This window comes from Centrocercus urophasianus, unplaced genomic scaffold, assembly GCF_019232065.1.
Source record: "Centrocercus urophasianus isolate 14NV4802_14NV808 unplaced genomic scaffold, USGS_Curo_1.0 seq_12, whole genome shotgun sequence".
In the NCBI taxonomy this organism is placed as follows: domain Eukaryota; kingdom Metazoa; phylum Chordata; class Aves; order Galliformes; family Phasianidae; genus Centrocercus; species Centrocercus urophasianus.
Window position 1 is genome coordinate 27,120,023 of NW_024884364.1, and position 21,535 is coordinate 27,141,557.

Below are 21,535 nucleotides of genomic sequence, written 5' to 3' on the forward strand. Positions count from 1 at the left end.
CAACAGCGTGTATCTTCAAACATTTCCAGAATGTAATTATTAAGAAGTTTAATAACCTGTTATGATTTTCCACTCCAATTCTTATCCTCTTAACTAGCCATGATTTTATATTTTTTGTTTTTGATCTTTTAATATCCATATATATCATCTTTTAAAAAAACCTGAAAATGAAATGTAAAAAGAAAAACAAAAAAACTGATAAAAATCTCTCGCAAAAAAAAAAAGTTAAAAAATAATACTTACAAAAATTATCCATAATTCCTTTCTATTAATAGTACTATCTTCAGAATACTAATTTCAATATAATTCATTTATTTTGCTAAAAATTTAAATAACTTATATTCTTTACAAACAATTTTCTTTTAGAAAGACTTATTACATATTTTGCCCTAATTCCCATCAGTTTTGCTTAAGAGTTCCGTCTTCTTTCTCATTCACCACCTTCTGGGCTGTCACATGCTTGCTGTGAGTCTTATATGCATAGGCTCTTGCAAAGATGTAACTGATTTCAAGGTAGCAATAGAAGTTAACCAAATAGCTTGTAAATGGACATAAAAAGAAAGAAACTACGCTCATCATTCCAAAGTTTAAATTCTCTTACAATAAAATCTCCAAGATAATCTATTTGAAATACTGTAAGGATTTGGAACCATTATTAGAATATAACCTCACTTAAAAAGAATGTGGCATTTAGAAAAAAAGCCAAAAAAACCCTGCATTCTGCTAAATTGAAAGCTGTTAAATTTTGAGTTTTTGCACTACCATTTTTGCACACAGAAATGAAAGGAGAAGTAACTTAATCCATATGCGAACAGAAGAGTTTTACTCCATTTAATAACAGTGAATTTTAGTGATACATTGAGATGCATTAAGAGTACATCATACTGTGATTGGGAACACTTAGCAAAATAAATTATAAAGGTAGGAATAAAGGTAGGAATGCCCCTTTGAAAACAGTCTTGAATAGGAAACAAACACACTTTTAAAGCCATGCAGCTTAACCCTGACTTTTACATGCAGTAGTTTTTTTCTCTTAGAAACCATCGCAACACCTTTGGAAAGCTATGTGAATACCAAGCTGCAAGACAGGTCATTTTCATGCAACCTCCAAAATGACCTTTTCAGAACTGCATGGCCATTACCTAACAATGGCAGCCTGGGAGGAAGGATTGTGCATTCAATCTTCTGATACTCCCAAGGAAGAAGAAAGAGAGCCAAACAACTAAGCTCCTCATGCAATATAGACCGTAAGTATTTCCTTAATAAAGACATAAAATGCTGTTGCTTTCTGGCAGAAAAACTTCATCTGCATGCCTGCTAAGAGATGGACTTAGTGATAACAAATGGCACACCTTGTGGTAGCAGTACTAGCCAGCAATCCCTCCCCATGAAGGAGCACATCAAGATAACACAATCTGTCCATCTCTTTTGCTTTCAGAGTCCACAGACACCTGCCCTTCCCATTTTCCCAGGCTTGTGTCCATTTTTTAGCTACAGCAAACTCCTCTAGCCTTTACTAACATCTTGTGACTCTTGGACTGGATATTTTTTGCTTAGGAGGAGTTGCTCTTTCTTTTTCCTGCATCTTCCTTCTCTGTGGCATGGTTGATGTCAGCTGGTTCTTCCCATGTGGAGTTTATAAAGTCTGTGACATTGACTTTGCTAAAGTAGATTTTGAAGTCATGCACATTATGCTATGGAAAGATAGATGGGGGTGGTTCTTAATCTGCTTCATGATTGAATCTAAGCAAAAGCTCAGATAGTCCCAACTCTTCCAGGTAAACTCTGTTAGTCCTAGCATATAAAAGATGAACTCCACAGATCAAACCAGTTGAAGATTATTAAACTGTGCTTGATGTCTGTATCATAACTTCCCTGACAAAGACATATTAGAGGAATAATTGATGTTAGCATAAACAATGCCTGTGTAGTTGCTGAAGTAATCTATAACTGAGGAAGACAAAGAAGAAACAAACTGGAACAAAGCAAGAACAAGGAAATAGTTGTTAGGATACTACCTCTGAAAGGTCAGGGCCCCAAAAGGATAGAACTGTGAATCCTAAAGTTCTTCAATTTGTGCAGTACTGTGCTACTTTGCTATCGTGTTTGCTGGGGAACAAAGGCAGAGCACCAAGTGGCATGAGAGGGAGGCACAATGAGGAACAGAAATGGAGTAGCACAAAAGTGCAGAAGATTACAACATGCACAGCAAATGAATCAGACAAAAAATCTAAGCTTACTATTTGAAACATCTATCACTTGAGAAACTAAGAAACCATGCAAGAATTTCAGAGAAATTCTGATTACTTTGTTGCTTGGAATTTATTCTTGAGCACTTTTTCAAGATAATTTACAGAGTGAACAACTGTGCACTAGTAGAGAAAATGAAGTAGTATTTACTTCCTTTTCTAGCACTTGTGTGCACATAGTTTTTCCCATTTTTTCCAGTTCATAACAGTTCATGCATCTGCTCATACAGATTCTCTTCACATTCTTTAAACACCAGAAACTTCTTTGGACTTTTCACACTTTAGCTAGCACAGTATTAATTTTGCTAATGCTGATACTACACTTGAAAATATACAAATTATCAGAAACTTTTTTTTGTAGGAAATTCATCTTTCCTAAATTTCACCTTAGAAATTCTCAAGCAAGCACTGTATATTATCTCCTTGTATGTTTATGAATTGTTCCCTCAAGACTCTTAGGGTTTCAGCATGGACTTCAATAATGAGCTGCATGCCAAAGAGCCTTCTTGGTTACTACATCTCCGGAGGACATATCTCTCTTTAACTGCGATACCAGCTGTCCACATAGGAAATCTGAAACTTCCCTTTGGATACTCTTGAGAATGTGCTGCAGAAGGTACAGCACCTCTGAATGTGCCCCATGATCCTATAAACTCACTCAGAATTGTAGGCTAGGGATGTCTAATTTACAACAAGCTAACTGAAGATCCAGTCACCTTGAACTGCACTTAATTCAGTTCATACCAATACAAGATGTAAATAAGGACTATTTCCTTAGAGAAAATATCTACATGCATTTATAATAGCCAAATGTAAAGAGAAATGAAAAGAAATGTAAAAATATAGCTTTAATAATCTTACGCTGATTTATATTGCAGATGTCTCTCATTCACCTCATTCAATATCTTGACAAAGCAGATATCATACTTTCAGTTTTCATACATACCTTCCTCCTCAGATTGCATTCATTAAAAATAAACTCCCATTAAAAAGAAACCTTCATCTGGGTGGAGTATATTCGCTCTTTTAAGTGATTTTTCTCTAGAAGATTCAGACATATTTGAACTTTCTCCCTGGAAATTATTATTTTTCCTTCTACGCAAGCAGAGATTTTTCCTAATTACAATGTCTTATTTTCTTTGCTCATCAATGCAAAATATCACTCTGTTAGGCCAATTCTCACCTATACTCTGCAGGCTAATTAACAGTGCATCTTAAAAAGGAGTAAAATTATTCTTTAGCCACTCTGTTTTTGTAACCCCCCCCCAAAAAGGGCTACCTGATTTTATTGTTTATTGCTTCCAATGATCATTATATTATACATTGATCTGGATATTAAATAATTCACTTTTATGAATATTTAAGCTGGATGAATTCTGAGGACCTGTGGAAAAATTTCATTAATCTTTGAAAGCATATCTTTGTGATGAAATCAGTGCTCTAAAGTGATTCTACAGAAATAATATTTTTTAGTAAAACTGATCATGTCTGTGATTTAATTTCAGACATTAATTATGTTTATAAATATCAAAGTGAGATGGGAAAAGGAATTCATCCCTTGAGGCAAGCTGCAATCCAAGACAGAGAGGCATTTCTATGTCCTAGGAAATATAAGTTTATTTTAATTAATAATTTTAAGGCACCTTTAGCTTTTCATTTTTAACCTGCTTTGAGTATGATCAGAGAAATCCTTACAGTTTAAGATAAAGAAAAGAAATAAGTAATACTTGAATGCACAAAACATATTTTAATGTTCAGAACAATTTTCAGTACTCGATATCCACTAAAAGATGACTCTGTCAAGCTCGCTTCTAGCCTCCATGCTCAGCGTGCTACTTGTTCTATAAACATCTCTATTCCTCTTTTCATACTGCCCCTTGTGATTGGAAAACATTTTCCCCAAACCTTGACAAAACTGACCAACTGTTCTTTGGAAGCTCATGCAGAATCAATGGCTAACAAAAAATTGGCCTCGACTTGGCTATTAATACACCAAGAACACTACTATTAGCTTCCTTCTAGATCCTTCTCTTGCTACATTTATCTACCATCATTTGCATAGAGTTGAAAGCTTTCAGGAGACACAGTCTTCCCTTCCCTTCCCTTCCCTTCCCTTCCCTTCCCTACCCTTCCCTTCCCTTCCCTTCCCTTTTTCCTTCCCTTCCCTTCTCTTTATCCTTCCCCTCCCTATATTCTTCCCTTCCATTTATTCTTCCCCTTATCCTTATCCTTTATTTCTGCAGAACTAGCAGAAACTAGTAATTACAGATTAAGGCTTCTAGGCACTTACAAAATACTGGATCATTCTGCTTTCTTTAAAATCTAAGGAAAGATTAGGGGACATCAATACTAACATTGCCAAACAGATACTGGCAAGCATTTTGATGTATGTGTTTTCTATTTTGTTAAGGCACCTAGGGTCCTTTAAATATTAACTGAGCTTTAGATCATGTCAAGGACAAAGATTTGTCAAATGTTTACCTCTGGAGACTGTGCAGGAATGTCTGTGCAGGAATGGGTCTGACCACTGGTTTTTGGCTGCCATGAGAAAGAAAGCAAAAGCAGGAAGCAAAACTTGCTCTAGATTGTTCTTTAGGGATCTTGGTAACTATGCCATACAAACCACATCTAGCAGAGATTGTGCTGATCCTTATCCCTGAAGCTAGATACTGAAAAAAGCCGGGAAGATCTTAGAATGCCATTCATAATGCCCACAATTTATGGTAGAAATTCTAGAGAGTGCACTATGACTTCTTGAAGTCTTCCATACTTAAAAGTATTTGATGCACTGCAAGCAAATAGATACATGCATATTTCAAGTACGTACTCCTCACACTTGTACTCTGTTTTCATATGGTGTTCAGGTTTGTGGGCATACAATAAGGATAAAAATATATCTGAAATTATTATGACTATAACCATTAAGTATACTTTATCACTACAGTTGTGAAAATAAATACCAACTGCGGAAATACAGTTAATTGGAGTCAAGCAGGATAGAAACACTTACTTTTCTTATTAACTTAACGTCTGATGAAAGATTGGACACTGAACAGACATGAAAAAGCACTGATATAAATAATTTATAGAAGCAGGAGGGAAATGTTAATTCTGCTTCACAGAGTGTTTTAGAAGTCTACACTTGCTTGCAAACTGCACAAAATTTCAAGAATATTTGCAAAGAGGAAAGGAGTATCAGCATTGCCAATTAAATTTATTCCACTTTAGGGCTCGAGTTGGAGCCAAGTAGCAGACATGTTGGTGCTTTTCTTGGACTCCCATCCTACAGGAGGCCAACAAATCCTAAGAGAAAAAGGTTCTGAGGAAATATGATCATTGATTTGATTTTCAAAACCTGCAGTAATTCCCTCTTCCTATGAAAGCCCTACTTAACTGCCCTCTCTTTTAATATTTATTCATGAAAATAGCATCATTAAAAACAGTAATTTTAATGAAGTAGCAACAAAATGGACTTAATAGAATAAATAAAACCAAATGAAATGATAAAAATATCTAAAAACATTTGTGACAGAAACTCAGAAAATGTTGGGCTCATCCATTCTTTAAGATAATGCATATAAATGCAGTTTTGCTATTTAGCAGGAGAAATATGCATACTCCGGGCTTAAACATTAAGTATCCTCATGGGTTGTGTGGGGGAAGTTCAGGAAAAGGAGCCAAGTGGAATGAGTGGCTGCTAGAAGTGATGACCCTCAATCCTGCTAAAGATTTTTAGGGTACAGAATGTGGGAGAGCTGAGGAATGGTGGTGAATGATATGTGTCTCCCTCTGCTTCCCCGATCCTCTGCTTCCATGCCGCAGTTTGACAAAGTAACTGAAGGCATATGGAACAATTTTTTCAACCATCAGTTTCATCGCAGTTTGGGAATCACTGAAAGACAACTTCAGACAACTTCTGCCACAAGCCTTCACCAGTGTCCAAACTGATGATATAGGCCAAAATCTGTATTTATACATTGGAATTCATTTTTCTGAACAGTCTAAAGCTATGTATTTCTGAATTTCATAACTTCTGGAACAGCAGAAAGATTATTCATATTGCCAGTAGTCAGCATTAGGCTGATTTAAAAGATAATTGAGAATGCAGTGCTGAAAGAAATCAACAACTGATTTTCTGGGAAATGGCTAATGACCATGTACGTCAGAGGGAATAAAAAAAAAAAAAAAAAGAAAAGAAAAATAAAATAAAACTGGGAATTTCAACGGTCTGTTATCTTGGAGAAAAGTTAAAATGTGGAAATAGTCAAGACATCGTAAAGACTATCTGGAACCATTATAGTCTACATGGGCTTATGTTTTTTTGTAGCTGCTTTTTCCCTTCTGGAATGAATGAGATCTCCTCATTCCCAGTCTGCGGGTTTGGACTGATCTCTTTCAAAGGAAATGCTCAGCTTCCATTGCTGCTGTGAAGTACTAATGGAAGGAGGGGACAGATTTCTCAATTCTGGTGTAGTACTGAGCCAGAAGCCACCTTGACAACAAGTGTAAAAGTAGTCTCTAAAGATTTATACTCACATCCCGTTTAACTGTCAAATCTCCAGGAAGCCAGAAGCAGTTGGAAAACAGCCCATTAAAACTTTGCCTTGTTCCTCTAACTGTGAGGCTGTTCCTCCCCTGCCTAATGCTAAGGACCAAAAGCAGATTTAGCCTGAGATGTTCTCTTGAGTTTAGTGAGGAAATTTAGCAGCAAACATTTCTTCTTGAGAATCATTTCAGAACTGTACACAGACACTTTCTGACGGCAAATAAGATAAACAAACTCCAGTGTCACATAAAATCAGCTATAACGCTATCCGCTACAACAAAATATGCCATCTGAATTCTAGCTGTTGGGCATTTTCTTAGAAGTTTTCCAAAATTCCACGTTCAATGAGAGTTGTACAATTTTTTAATTAAATTTCCAACTTTTGGTGACAGTCAGGGTGAAGTCACACAGAAAAAAAATAACAAAGAGGAGAACAAAGATTAGTTTTTGCAAATGCGTGTTGTGAGGAAGTAAAAGTAACATTTGACAAAGTCAGTTCTAAGTAACTCTCAAAAAATAGTTTGTTTAATAGTTAGGCGACAAAAACCTGTCTGACTTTAGCCATGAACACTGTTCATTATTTCATTGAAGTATACTTCATTATTGCTTAAGAAGTTACTACTGCTTCCACTAGGAAGTTTCATCATAATGTGGTAAAGAGTACTTCTAGAATACGTGGAGAATCCACGAAAGCAGAGAAGGGTTTCCAGTAGCACTTTGGGTGCATCTGCAGAGCCACAAATGAATCATTCACACTACTTACTTCTGCAAAAATTAGCATTTATTAACTAGGAAGTGACTTTCTAAAGAATGATCGGTAATTTGTTTCTTGAAATTCTGAACCCAACAGAATCAGTTAAAAAAAAAAAAATAATCAAGAATTAACAAGAAATAATAATGTTTACGTTGATACCAATACCATAAGAAAAGCTATACATTGCATAATGCAAGTTGCACTGTAGTCAAGGACACACTTCAGAGACATTCGTTGAAAATCAAGTATATATATATCATCAATAATTTTCCAGTTGCAGAATTCAGTTTGTTTATTTGCTGTATAAAACTACCGCAGACTGAGCATTTTCTGTACCAGATTTTTTAAATACATGAACATTAGCTGTTAGTCTGTATGATTAATCCACATGAACTAATGTATTTGGGGATACTATGTTGAGCATAAAATCCATCTAAATTTGGTTTAGAGAGATATCTGCGTTGCACTCTAGGCAAGCTGACAGCTTGCCCAGAGACATTGAGAAGATGAGAAATGATGCACATACACATACAGTGTAATCCAATGTCAGATGCAGTATTTCTGCTGAAGAGTACTTGAGATGCTAGTAACATCGTAAAAGTTTAACAAATGGTAATTATGCTTCTGTGTTACGACACAGGCAAGAGGTAATGTTCCTAAAGATATTTTTTTCCTTTTTTTTTTTCCCCCACTTTTTTCATAGCCATAGATTAGCCGCTGTGTCAACATATGAAATTTATTCAGTTTTTTAAATAAACGGTGTGCTCAGTGTAATTAACTTACATGTCTGTGGTGTGTTATACACAATAGCAAAAAGTGTGGCTTTGATTCTAGTTACAGACACAGGATATGGTCTGTCTAGACCATCAAGCAATGTATTTCTGAAGTAAGAGTTTTACATGTGAGATTGCATCTCTGAAATTGAAACTGCTTCAAGAATATAGGCCAGAGAAGGGAAAAACTAGATTCCTTTTACACTGTCCTATTTATTTTACTCACTCACTCTTCTAACCAGCCCAGTGCAAACCTTATACCTAGGATGTTTGCATTCTACTAGATATATCAGTGTTTCCTGTAAGACATTCAGTGATTAGATAACAACTTCTTTCTGCCAGCACTCTAGAAATATACATATTTTTCATTTGAAATTTATGATTTATGTTTACAATGAAGTTTACACAGAGTACAGAACCAAAAAAGTAATTATTTAATTGAAAGCTTTACATTCAACCCCCTGAACTTATAGATGAGATTTCACGCGAAATTTCATATGAAATTTTTTTCTAAAAATTTCTTTGTCTCTACGTAATTTCAGCAATCAAGGATTCAGCAAATACGATTAATCTTTGACAAGGAGATGTCAGAAGTCACCTAAAAGGACTCTTACTAGTTTTCTCAACAGCCTTCTCACCTGATTATTTTTATATTCTGCCTGTTCCCATATTGACAGCTGTTTCTGGTTGCAATTAACATCTCTTTCTTTTCTGAGCTCATTCTTTATTTTGTAGAGAAACCAGAGATGCCACTCAGGATGCTGGCTCGGATGTGTAACCTGCTGTCACAAGCAGTGCAGGTGATGCCTAAATGAAGAAAAAAATGACCAAACCAAACCAAAACAAAAAAACAATTAGAATAAAAAAGAAAAAGAGACAGGAATCCTCCTAAAATCCTAACATTCTTGAACATGATGGGTTTTAATCTTCTACACAGGGGAAAGGATACTCATGACATGCACATGCTGAACAAAGTGTATATGCAAACGCTAGAAATGAGTTGTGTCTTCATTGATCCTATGGAGTAGGCATCAATCTCTTGAAGTGGCCTGTACTAGCTTTTTTTATTATTATCTTGGTTTTGTCTATAGAGCTAACTGACACTGTTCTCAATTATGATAAAGCTCATTATGCTTATTAAATGCAAAGAACAGCTAGGGTCAGGCATGCCAATGCCACAAAAGAAATCAAAAAAAAGTCTCTCACAGGATATGTACTGCAAACAAAGCCAGATGTAGAGACAGTCAGTCCAGCCTAGCAGGAATATGTGAGGAAGTGGATCTGCAGCTGCCTAAATATCTGCACTGTGGCTTTTAAATTGCCTAAGCAACCAAAGGACACAGAGAGGGCACCTGTGAACTATATGTCTTGATGGCAAAGAAAAGGAAAAAAAAAAAGAGGAGTAACTTTAAGATTGGAATGCTCAGATGGGGTGTTTGGGAGAAAAGGAAACACAGTGAGGACGATCAAGCAGGAGGCAGGCAGAGAGTGTGAGAGTGCCTGTGTGTGTCCTGGCAGCAAAGAGAGGAACAAGGCACTTCATAGAGAAAGCCAAGTCCAGGGTCTGCCAAAGATGCTGGGAGACTTGTCCAGCCAGCAGAACTGTAAGTCCAAGTGTTCATTTAATGTGACTAAGCAACAAACTGGAATGAATCACTTTCAGACAGAAAGGCTTTGCCTTTGTATTTTAAGTAATTGCTACCCTTCAGTACTCACGGAAGCAGATAGTGATATCTGAGGTCATGCTTTTTGAATACCCACATGAATGAGGTATTCAAATGATTTTTCAGCAAACTTTGCATCTGTAAATATCAAAGTGTTATAAGAGAGCATGCATCTATTTGAGGATGATGCTTATACTTCTTGAATGATTTTCCAATTCCAGATTTGGGGGGAAAAAAGATATTTCACATTTCCTACTGTCAAAAGTAAGATTTTTAGTAGATGGAGGCCAACTAAGAAATAGTTTTGACACTGCTGTCTATCTTCAGGTTTACTGTTCTTTACATGTTAATTTTTTCTAATGTTGTTTTTATTTTCATTCACTTCATCAGCCTGTTTTTTAATTTGTGACATTTCAGTTGCTTAAGAAATATGCTTTGCTAAATTCTCTAATAAATCAAACAAAGCATGAGAAGTTGAAAAAAAACCCCAAAAGTTATTAAACAAACACTAACATTTTCATCAAGGCAAGAGGGAAAACTGTCCTTTACTCACAATTGATTTACAGAGACACTTTAGCATAATTACTTATTTGGATATCATCACTGACAAAATGCTGGGTGTCTATTTTGGCTCTTCAAGAGCCTAGTGAACTTCCTGCTGATAATTTCCATCAAACACTGAAGCACCTAAAGGAATAATCTTTATTTTCTTGTTTTGATTGGTGGAGAAATTACAGCTTAATACCCGATCCATACGGAGGTGTTCCTGCCTATAGCAGGTGGGTTAGAACTAGATTATCTTAACGGTCCCTTCCAACCGAAACCATTCCATGATTCAATGATTATGATTCTGTGTTTTCTCAAGCAAGCAGATAGGCATCTGTGTTCTTTAAAATAGTACTTTCTTGCTGGGAGCACATGCTTATTTCACTACTTGGTTATGACCATAATCCCAATGTTGGATCAGTGGCCTAAGAGTCAAGATGTTTATTTTTCATTAAATTAAAAGTAGGTATTCAGTAGACTTGATGGATGAGGCCTTTGCCAGGAAGTCGACAAAATACTGCAGAAAAAGCAGTTTGCACTTTGAAATAGAATGTGATACTTGGGAATGTGAACATTTCCCAAACAGTTTTTGAGAGGCCCATTAACAAAATAAGATTTTCAATTAGTCCTGAGAGTGCAACTGGAAATAATTGCTGCACTGATTTCATGTTTATTTGATATGTGCATGTGCACGTGTGCATTTTTGTTGAATGGAAATCTCCTGAGGTATAGCAAGTCAGTACTGGCATTCCTCCGTTATGTTGCCATGTAAGATTCAGCTGGTGTGCTGGCTCTGGTTCTGAGTTTGACACAGTCAATCCATACTGAAGAGACATTGCCAGTGTTATCCTTCATCTCTTACCTTGTATAAGCCTGTGATTTCTGATTTTAAGAAAATACTGAAAATCTCAACAGGAGAGCTTTCACAGAACAGGGTGGAACTAGATGTCCAGAAAGGCCATGGATGTCCTGTTCCTGAAGGTGTTTAAGGCCAAATTGAGCAGCCTGATCTAGTACTTGACCTAGCAGTTGGCAACCCTGCCTGTGTTGTGCAGGTTGGAACCTGATGATCCTTGAGGTCCCATCCAACTCAAGTAATTCATAGAATAGAATCATAGAACAGCCTAGGTTGAAAAGACTACAATGATAATCTAGTTTCAACCCCATGCTGTGTGCAGGGTCGCCAACCACCAGACCAGGCTGCCCAGAGCCACATCTAGCCTGGCTTTGAATATCACCAGGGATAAGGCACCCACAGCCTCCTTGGGCAACCTGTTCCAGTGAGTCACCACCCTATGTGTGAAAAATTTCCTCCTCATATCTAACCTAAACCTCCCCTGTCTCAGTTTAAAACCATTTTCCCTTGTCTAAACTGAGCACAAGTCAGATAGACAAGGATGCATATATTACCAATCACTGTAGCTCAATAAAATCCAGGAACACTTGATTTTTACTACGCAGGATCTATCACAATGGAAAAATATGTGGATTAAACAAATGTTTTCTTGACATGTTGTGCCAGTGTACGTGAAGCAAAGAGTGAAATTAGATATGAAGTACAAGCAGACTGTAATGGAACTTGCAAATACAAGTACTTGTAAGTACAAGTACTCAAGACTTCTGTTGTCCCTGTAAATGACTGGAACAATCTCATTCTTTATTATATTTTCTTTCTCTTCCCACACCAATTCCTTCTATATCAAGTGACTAATGATGGCAGTCATTAACATGTTTCTTTGTGCAAACAAACTTGTCTTCATTTTTCAATTGTCCTACTTCCAAGTAAAGGAGAGCACAGGATATTTGGTAGTGTTAAAGTTAGCGATTCTGGAAAGATTTTGTAGAGCAAGTTCTCCACCTTTTAATGTATATTACTGATGTAGAGATTCAAAACTCCCAGATTTGTGCATAGGCAGCAAGATTTTTTTATTTACTTATTTATTTATTTAAATACAAGGACATTCCCACGAGCCCAGCTGAAGCCTGAAAACCAAGAAACGTTTTCAGATTTCATTCAAAGTAGTCATCACTCAGCAAGACCCATTGCCTCTTCAGGGACAAGTTTAAGATTCCTCACCTCAAAACCACTCTCCTTCACAAAAAGAAGAGTGTGCAGGAAGCATTTTGGCAAAGATCTGCTCTTCACATTCCTGCTGTGCCCTATCTTTGGGACTCAGTCTATGGGGCAGTGAACACACAGTACTTCTCCAGCTTCTGGATTCTATCTTTACCTTAACATTTTACCAGAAACATAAACAGAATAAAAGCTGATCTACAGGTAAGCAGAGGTTTCTGTCTCAGAAACAGCATTCACAGTCAGATACAGATATTTTACTAGCAAACAATGTCTGCTATCCATAGAACACAGGGCATAAAGGGAGGTAAATTCAGTAAATAAAAAAATTTAGAGACTTTCAGCAGTAAATTAGTAATTGTCTCTTGTCTGTTCTACACTAGATGGATACAATTTAGAAAAACAAAATAAAACAAAACAAGCCAAGTCACAATTTTTAGCTAATACGAATTTTGACAAGAGCCAAATGCACTGCTATCCATTCCACATTGACGTCAGTAAAGAAAAACACTAAAGGGCCATCAGCGCTCTCCCCAGGCTTGACACTAGTAGTCTGGCACATCAGCAGCAATCTGTATGTTTCAACCGTGCAAAGTTTTGTTCCTTGAAAAGTTCTATTAACTGGAAGACTTAAGTCCTTCAGATACCAATTTGCAGTCATTCAATTAGAGAAGGCCTGCAAATTTGTAAAAATGCATGGCTAAATCTTGGGGGAAAAAAATGGCAAGCTTAACACCATGATTCTACCCATCTTTTATATTTTTGTCATCTTCATAATTCTTCAGGGCTGTGTTCCTACTGCATTTATCACAGGCTTCAATTATATCAGTAAGCCAAAATTAAGATCATGATCTGAATTTTACTTCCAGCATATAAACACTTCTGAGTGTAGCAAAAGTGGGGAAATTTTGTCACTTGTAGGACAACTGTGAAGTACAAATTTACTAATGTTGTTTGAAGGCCCCAGAATGAAGACAGTTCAAAGAGGCTGTAAGATTCTGTTAATCAATTAGGACACACTCAAAAAACAGATGGTCCTGACTGATGCAGCCATGATGTGTGTCCATTTCCTCTCTCCAGATAAACAAAACTAAACTAAATACATGGAAATAAATTACATAATCCTAGGAATGGAATAGAACATTAATTCTGTTTACTTTTTTTTAAGAGTAGTGTTTAAGATGTGGAAATAACACAGTGTAACTACAGTAGGTAGTTATATTTCCTGAAATTTTCTTGTACCAGCTAGAGGAATTTACCAGTACATAATAAAAACATGAGACCAAAACATGCCAGAAATATGGATGTTTCCACAGACACTTCTATTCTACTTCAGTATTTCAACTTTTTACAGAACTGAAACAGAACATAGATCTGCAAGGTACGTTTCCTGATACAATTGAGATCCCAGGAAGTAATTTATACAGTTTTTTTTAGTCTTTCCTAATATAGATTTTACTGTTTTTGTATCACTATTTCGAAATAAGTCACAATATAAAGCCATCAGATTTTTGATGTTCATTTATTGTCATGCCCATTACTAGTAAAAGACTACTTTTCATTTCTTTGCTCTCTCACTGATGTTGAATTCATTTGTAAATATCCATATATAAATGCATGTATATATGCGTGTATCTGTAAATGTTTGCATGTTGGTGTGTGTATAAAAATCCATTTCCATTAATAAGATTTGCTTTAACAATGTCAGCTGCATTTTTTTCCATATCATTTCATTGTGGCTCATAAGCCTTGAGTATATTAATCATCATGTACCCATTGGAAGTAGATATTCTCTATTAATCATCATGTACCCATTTGAAGTAGATTTTCTCTGTCAAACTCCTGAAGCTGTCCTAAATGATTTTTAGAATGCTGTGGCAAAGCGAGTGATTACGCTTTTCCCTGCCTACCAACTGAGAAGAAATGGGAGATAGGCAACTCAGTGAATCCAGGAAGCTTGTGATGGAGGCTGTTTCCATTCTGTGATATTTTCTAGTGGTTTAGTATTCCAGTCAATGCAAAATCTGTTATCTATCCCAACACTCCAGTAATAAGGCAGTGAGAGAGGTAGGAGCAAAGACACATGTAGAACAAGACTAAGATCTGAGTGAACACCATAGCCTTTACCAGAGTATTCCTGGATTAATGTAACTGTTGTCATTCTCCTAAATCTAGATGTTATCACTGTCTGTATCTAATGTTGTTTGTGCTGTTCCTTTCTAGGAAAATAACTATGAGTGGCCCCATCAGTTTGCACCATGTCTATCTGTTACTCAGCAATTGCAGAAGTGGGAATATGACAGGAAAAAGCAGTTCCACATATCACCATGCCCCAGAAGACTACCTAATACAAATATTGACAACTTGACTCACACCAAAACAAATCATAACCATATATAAACACACCTAATATACAATGTACTGCTTAAAAACTGCTTCATTTTCTATACATATTCCAGCATGATTAAATCTCATTCAGATAACAGACTTCTCTTCTACCGTGTATATTTGGGAGCAAGCCAAATTCAACATGATTCATGCCATGAGGAATCTCACTGACTTCACCTTGATTTTGTGCTCCTCTGTGTTCATCTTCCAAGTACGGGTGCTATGAGACAAAAGATCTATTTATATTGTTTATAACAGAGAGGCTTATAAAGAAAGTGAGTGAATGAGTGAGTTGCTAGGGCAGACAGAAATTTCTCCACCCAGTAATCATGAAGACCATTTTTGGTTTCTTTTTGTGAAAAAACTGTCAAGTATGAGCTGCCAAGAATTTAGGAAAAGGTTGAGGGACTTTTCCATAACTGGAAAAAAGGATTTGTTAATAATGTATACAACACTCTTTTTTCCTTCTCATCATGGTACAGTTCCATAGATGGGCAGAACTTAGAGGCCAGTGACTGTGATCTAACAGAGACCTGTTCTAATCTAACAGTGACCTGAGGATCTTTTCAACCCACGCCATTCTATGATCCTATGATTCTATGATTCCTCTCATGCAGAATCAAGCTTCACATTACATAAGTAATATTATATTACTAATGACTTAAAAAACAGTACTTACATTATTGTATTGTATCTCTCAGATCTGGGCTAAATGTTGTGGTTGTCGATGCTTCAATTTTGATCTCTACTCCCACATCCCTTCCTTTTTGGTTGGATTTTTAAGCCCATCCTTAAAAGATCTTTGGAAAACTGACTTGCAGCTTCCACCACTTCACCCAATATACGTACTTGCAGTATTCTTGACTCTTCCTAAGCTGTTCCTCTACCATTATCTTTCTGTCCCTCATAATGTGTTCTTTCTCTGGCTTATCTTAGCATACTATGGACAGGGAGATGAAAACTTGTTGGATATGTTGAGGTAATTTCTGAGCTAGGGGATATGTCCCTGAATGTAGGTCAAAATCTGTCTTCATACTCCAGCAAGTCTTTCTAGGAAGGTTTTACTTGGGCACAGAAGTTGGTTGCATTCCAGTTTCCCAAGGAAGCTTATTGCTTGCTAAGCTTATTAACCAGAAATCAGGAAGTATTGTCCCTCAGAGCACATGGAGCAGAAGGGTTTGGAACAAACTGACACAGACTTCGAGGATGATTCTAAATAATCTTGAAAGTATGAGCCTAATTCAATGTAATGGAATAACACTGTAAAGTATCTCTTTACTGAAGAATAAGCAAAAATGGGAAAGTGCCAAAGCTGAACTCCAGTTTCTACCACCTTCATTTCTCCATTTTCAGCTGAAGACAGCAGTTGTACTCAAGAATGTGCAGTAAGTAGTGTGGGATACAGGTTAGAGAACAATTGCCAAAGAAGCTGGTTTCCCAGTCTGTGGGAAAATGAGTTTCTTGAAGTAGGTTTCAGCCCAAATAGGACAAAAATCCAAAGAAAAATAAATGAATTCAACAAACTCAGAAATCCCCAAGAGCTGGAAAATCTCGGGATTTTTCAGCAATTCAGTGAAACTGGACAAAAATGTTAGTTACAAGAAATATTTGCAGGGTTCACACAAGGATGCTGGTGTTAGAGTAGACTCGTTAAGAAGCCACCTATGGCTAAGGTCAGAGAGCTTCCTATGCCCCTAGATACAGAGAGGACCAGCCAAACTTGTAAGCCAAACTTATGAGCCAAACTTGTGAGGTAAGAATTCCTTGATCCCTCAGTAAATTTCCAACAAGCAATAACAACAGTACATGCAACAGCATGCTCTAGTCTTGAAGAGTAGATGTCTTAAAGAGAGGAGTAATCAATGCTTGCTGTCACCGCAAAGGCTAGTCCAGCTCTAACCATAGTAGTGACTTTGTGCTGAATTAGTATTTAATTAAGTTGTAAAATGCTACAGAATTAATATTGTCCCGTACTCAGGCTGAATGTCTTCCATTTTGTATCATTTTGAATATTTAAGGACGTACTTTATCTAACTAGTTAATGAATAAGTCTTTTAAAGTTAATCTTGGTGATTCAGACAAAATCCGGTTATTTTATGAGTAAAAATATCCCATTGAATCTCCATTATGAAGGCTAATGGAAAACCCCATTGGATTACAGTTTGACGTCAAATCTGGCACAGCACAACCTGCAGACATCTGACTCACAGTGCCAGCAAAGACTTGGAAACTTACAAGGAATCTTTCCTGTATTTAAGCCAGTATAATTCTCTGGGAAAGAGCACATGTGAAAACAAATTTGTCGTAAGAACAATTGTTGCGATCCCATTTGAAAACGGATTGGCTTTCTCTTAAGGAACTAGTGGGGAATTCCCTTTGACTTTTCATGGAGAATGAAAATGAACATTGTGGGTTTTTTCAGCAGCTCTAGTAGATAGTTTCCTATAAATGGGAATGAATAATTTGTATTGAGGACTGTATTTGAGGTTAATGGTTTGTTGTTGTTGGTTGTTTGATTGAGTGAATAGAAAAAGGGAAATCTTTCCAGAAATCATAGTTTTTTCTGACATTTGGCTGTGGACTAATTTAGTTGATCTAAATTGCAGGTATGTTTTTGTGTATATATATATATATTCACACAAATTGTGTCTAGATTAATCTGCAGATTTTTCAACAAGAGAAAGCATCTTAACATTAAACACAACACACTTTCTTTCAGAAGTTTTCAGATCTCAGTCCACAGCCTGTTGCATTGTAAGAAAATTTCTGCAGTAAAAGAGGAAGAGATCTTGTGAAACCCCATCTGAAGTACTGTGTCCACACCTGGAGCTCCCAGCACAAAAAAGATGTGGAGCTTGCTCTTGGAGTGGGTCCAGAGGAGGACCATTAAGATGATCAGTGAGCTGGAGCACCTTCTATTGACATAGAAAAGAGCTGATATAAAAGCAGCTTACTGTAATTTTTTTGGTATATCTATTCCATACATTAAATAAATAAATAACAAAGAATGGAACCTAAGTTACAATTGATGCTTTTTTTTTTTTGCTTTTTTTTTTTTTTTCTTTTTACTAGATTACATATATCACATCTTCAAGTTAAAATCATCTGGTTTTATTTGAAACAGCTATTTATTTTAATATATTTATGTGTCTTGGTTTCAAATACAAAAACTTAGAAAATGCTGATGTGTCGTTTTGGGTGAAGTAAAATACTTCAATTTTGTATATTTTTAAGTCACCAAGAAAGCTTCAGAAAAGGTTAAGAAATTTTCTTTTTTACAGAACTGCTAGCAACCTGTGTGAGGATTTTCACACATATGCAGCTGGTAAAATAGGAGTTCATGGGTGACATAATATAATAATAGCCACAGTTTTTACCCACATTACAGCATCTACTATCTGGCTATACTCATGATAGTCCTAGTTCTTAATTTGGCTCTATGAAATGCCTCTCTAAGCCTAAAACCTGAGGGCAACTCTACTTAAATCACCAGAACCTACACAACAGCTGAAAAAGCTGACAACAAAAGTTAGGCTTACCTTCTCACATCAATCATTGCAGCCTCTGGGATTTGCTACCCAAACATACATTGAAACACTTGAGAATAAAGACAAGCAGTTTGCAACGTGAAAACTGTGATGCTTGGGTGCCTCAAAAAGAAGCCTTAGGTTCTCTGAGAAAACTTTCTACCTCTTCATCATGTATGCCTAGAAAGCATTTCAAAACAGTCAATTTAAGAAAATGTATTTTAATTTTACTTATAGATGTTTGTATGTTTTCCTCCATCTGAATGACAATTTTTACTGGCTTCATGAATCAACTCTTTAAACACTTAAAAAATCTTCATGTCACAACTGCATTCTTCTCAGCTTTAGGAAGACTGGGAAACCTGCATGCACTACATCAAATAACTAATGGATATCTATGACCAGTTCCAAGACATGCAAGTAGTAATTAATTTGCCCTGTAACATTTTTTGCTTCCTTTTTTAAAGTGTAGTAGTGCATATGATATTTCTTATGAGGGAGGAAAAAAATTGAACACTAAATTATTACCGTATCATACAGTTCTTTCAACAGTTTTTTAAAATATTTCTGATTGCTCAATTTTATTATGTATCAAACTTTTCATTGTAATGAAGGCCAAAAACCAAAGTGGACAGAATGAATTCTAAAGAGCTGTTGAAGTTTACTGGTGATAATATTTTAAGTTGGGTTGCAAATCTTTGAGTAAAACCAGTGCATCTTTAGTATGCATATGTATTAGCTTAGTTGTTTTAAAATTCAATATTTGGAAACTTCAAAATGGTCTTTAAACTTTGCTACAGGTAAAATATTTTCAAAAAGATGAGTCCTCCAATGACTCATGAAAGAAATATGTACATCCCACTGTGGAAAAAAATAGTTATATGCTAATGAAAGGTGAAAGTTGGAATTGAATAAACCTTATATAGATTTTGTCTGGTCTATAAGCTTTTTTCCTTATGTCAGGTGAGACATGCATAAAGTTGTTCATACTTTATGCAATCAAGCCATGAGTCAGTAACTGAGATTTGCCTAAATAAGGCCTGTGCACATGTTCAGAAAATTTTGGTAAACCCTTTTTTGTTTCTGTTCATTGATTACTGTCCTGGAAACTGCTGTTTGTTTCTACAAACAACATCCTTATTTGTCATCTCTACGGAAAACAAAAACAAACAAACAAAAAAGAAACACAGCAAACCAATGCCTCTATAACTATTTTACAAACAAACTATGCCTCCTCCCTTTTTACTGTTTGAAAAACCTCTAAGTACTTGGTTTCCCTGAAGCACATTTAAAATTAAAGATTAATATGGTAAATCATTTTTATATATAAAAAAATAAATTACTGTAGTATCACAGACTTATATCTCACTTTAAGGAAAAAGAAAGCAAATGTCTTTCCCCATCACCTCAAAAATATGCAAAGAGATGCATTTTAGTTCTTGGCTGTGTTACATCTTGGCAGCTTTATAGTCTTCCCTTGTGTTATATGCTTATCTAAATTAAAATTAATTACTTGGCGTCTTGATTTAATTTTCTACCCCTGGCATTGCTATGGACAATTGCTTTAAACCCATGTTTGTTAGATGTAGACTTCACAACTTTAAATGAGCTTTCAATCTGTTACATTCAGTGATTTCCCTAAGATTATGATTGAACAGTTGAAGTAATAGTTGAGTAACATAGTAATGAAATACAAAAATGAGACAATCTAAAGTACAGATATCAACTTCAGTGAATGTATTCATTTCCCCACCACTCTAACCCCTGTAGAATGTACACTGGAAGGCAGCATCTGGAATTAAATGGTCTCAGTGTATGAGCAGGATAAAAGACAGTTATGGAGCCCCATGAGAATTCTAGGAAGGAGAGCAGGCTACTAGTCAGAACTGTTCTCAAACACTCATGCCAGTGTACATAGATGATATGGAATTTGAACCCACTTCCAACTCTTCTGTAAACATTGTTGTCGTCTAAATCACAGTCATGTTTTACTTCCATTTTCTCAAAGTGTTTCCATGCTATAGGATGTAGAGTGAAAAGAATACTTATCAAGGACGAAGTGGCTCTTCATTCATCAGATAGGTCAGCATTGGTGTGACATGTCTACATACAAATTCTTCTTACATGCCTGTTGAAATCATAGCATTAACCTGCTGAGCAGCAGAAATGCACAGGCTTTTGGTAAACATTGGTTCAATAGGAGTTTCTTTCCAAGGCTCCTTACCTCTTCCACTAGCACTACATAATTGACCTGTTGTGTTATGCAAGATGATTGCATTCGGAAATATTCAGTTCAGACAATCATGGCTAAGAACAAGCTATCCTGCCAAAAAATATCAAATCCTATCTTACTGTAAAATTACTTAATTATGCCTGTCATACTCTTTCCTTTTTCTCTCCCCTAGCCCAAGCCATTGAACACAGCATTTCATCACAGGTAAAATTTTGCATTTCTCAGAACCAAGGCAGTCTCGAGGCAACTTTAAAAGGCTTATCTCAGTATTTCAACATACTGGAGCAGGTTGCTGTGACATACATTTTTGTCAGTTCTTACACTACATTTTCCTGCACTCTAGGTCTCTGCAAGACACAAAGCTATACTGTCCTAATGGGAAACTTATATATTAATTTTTTATTATGTATAATTAACGAAAAAAAGAATGCACAAAACAATCTAGTCATTATATCTTCGGGGAAGAGTGCTAGAAATCAGAAGCAATTTATTGTAAAAGATTGTTTAATAAAGGTATTTTTCACAAAGTATTACATAAATCTCAGCACAACATGAGAGAAAAACTTCTTAGGTCTTAAGTAATTTTTAATTCTTTTTCTCCATTACATCTACTTCATAAATAACTATTCTGCACAGACACTTATCATTATCAATAATGATCAATCCAGAACTCGATGAATTAAAAAATGGTATATACAGCCGGAATATATGACATCTCTTGAGGGTCTTTAATACTAACTAAAGTCTGCAGGAAAATAGTAGGAGCAAAGGCAAGAAGGAC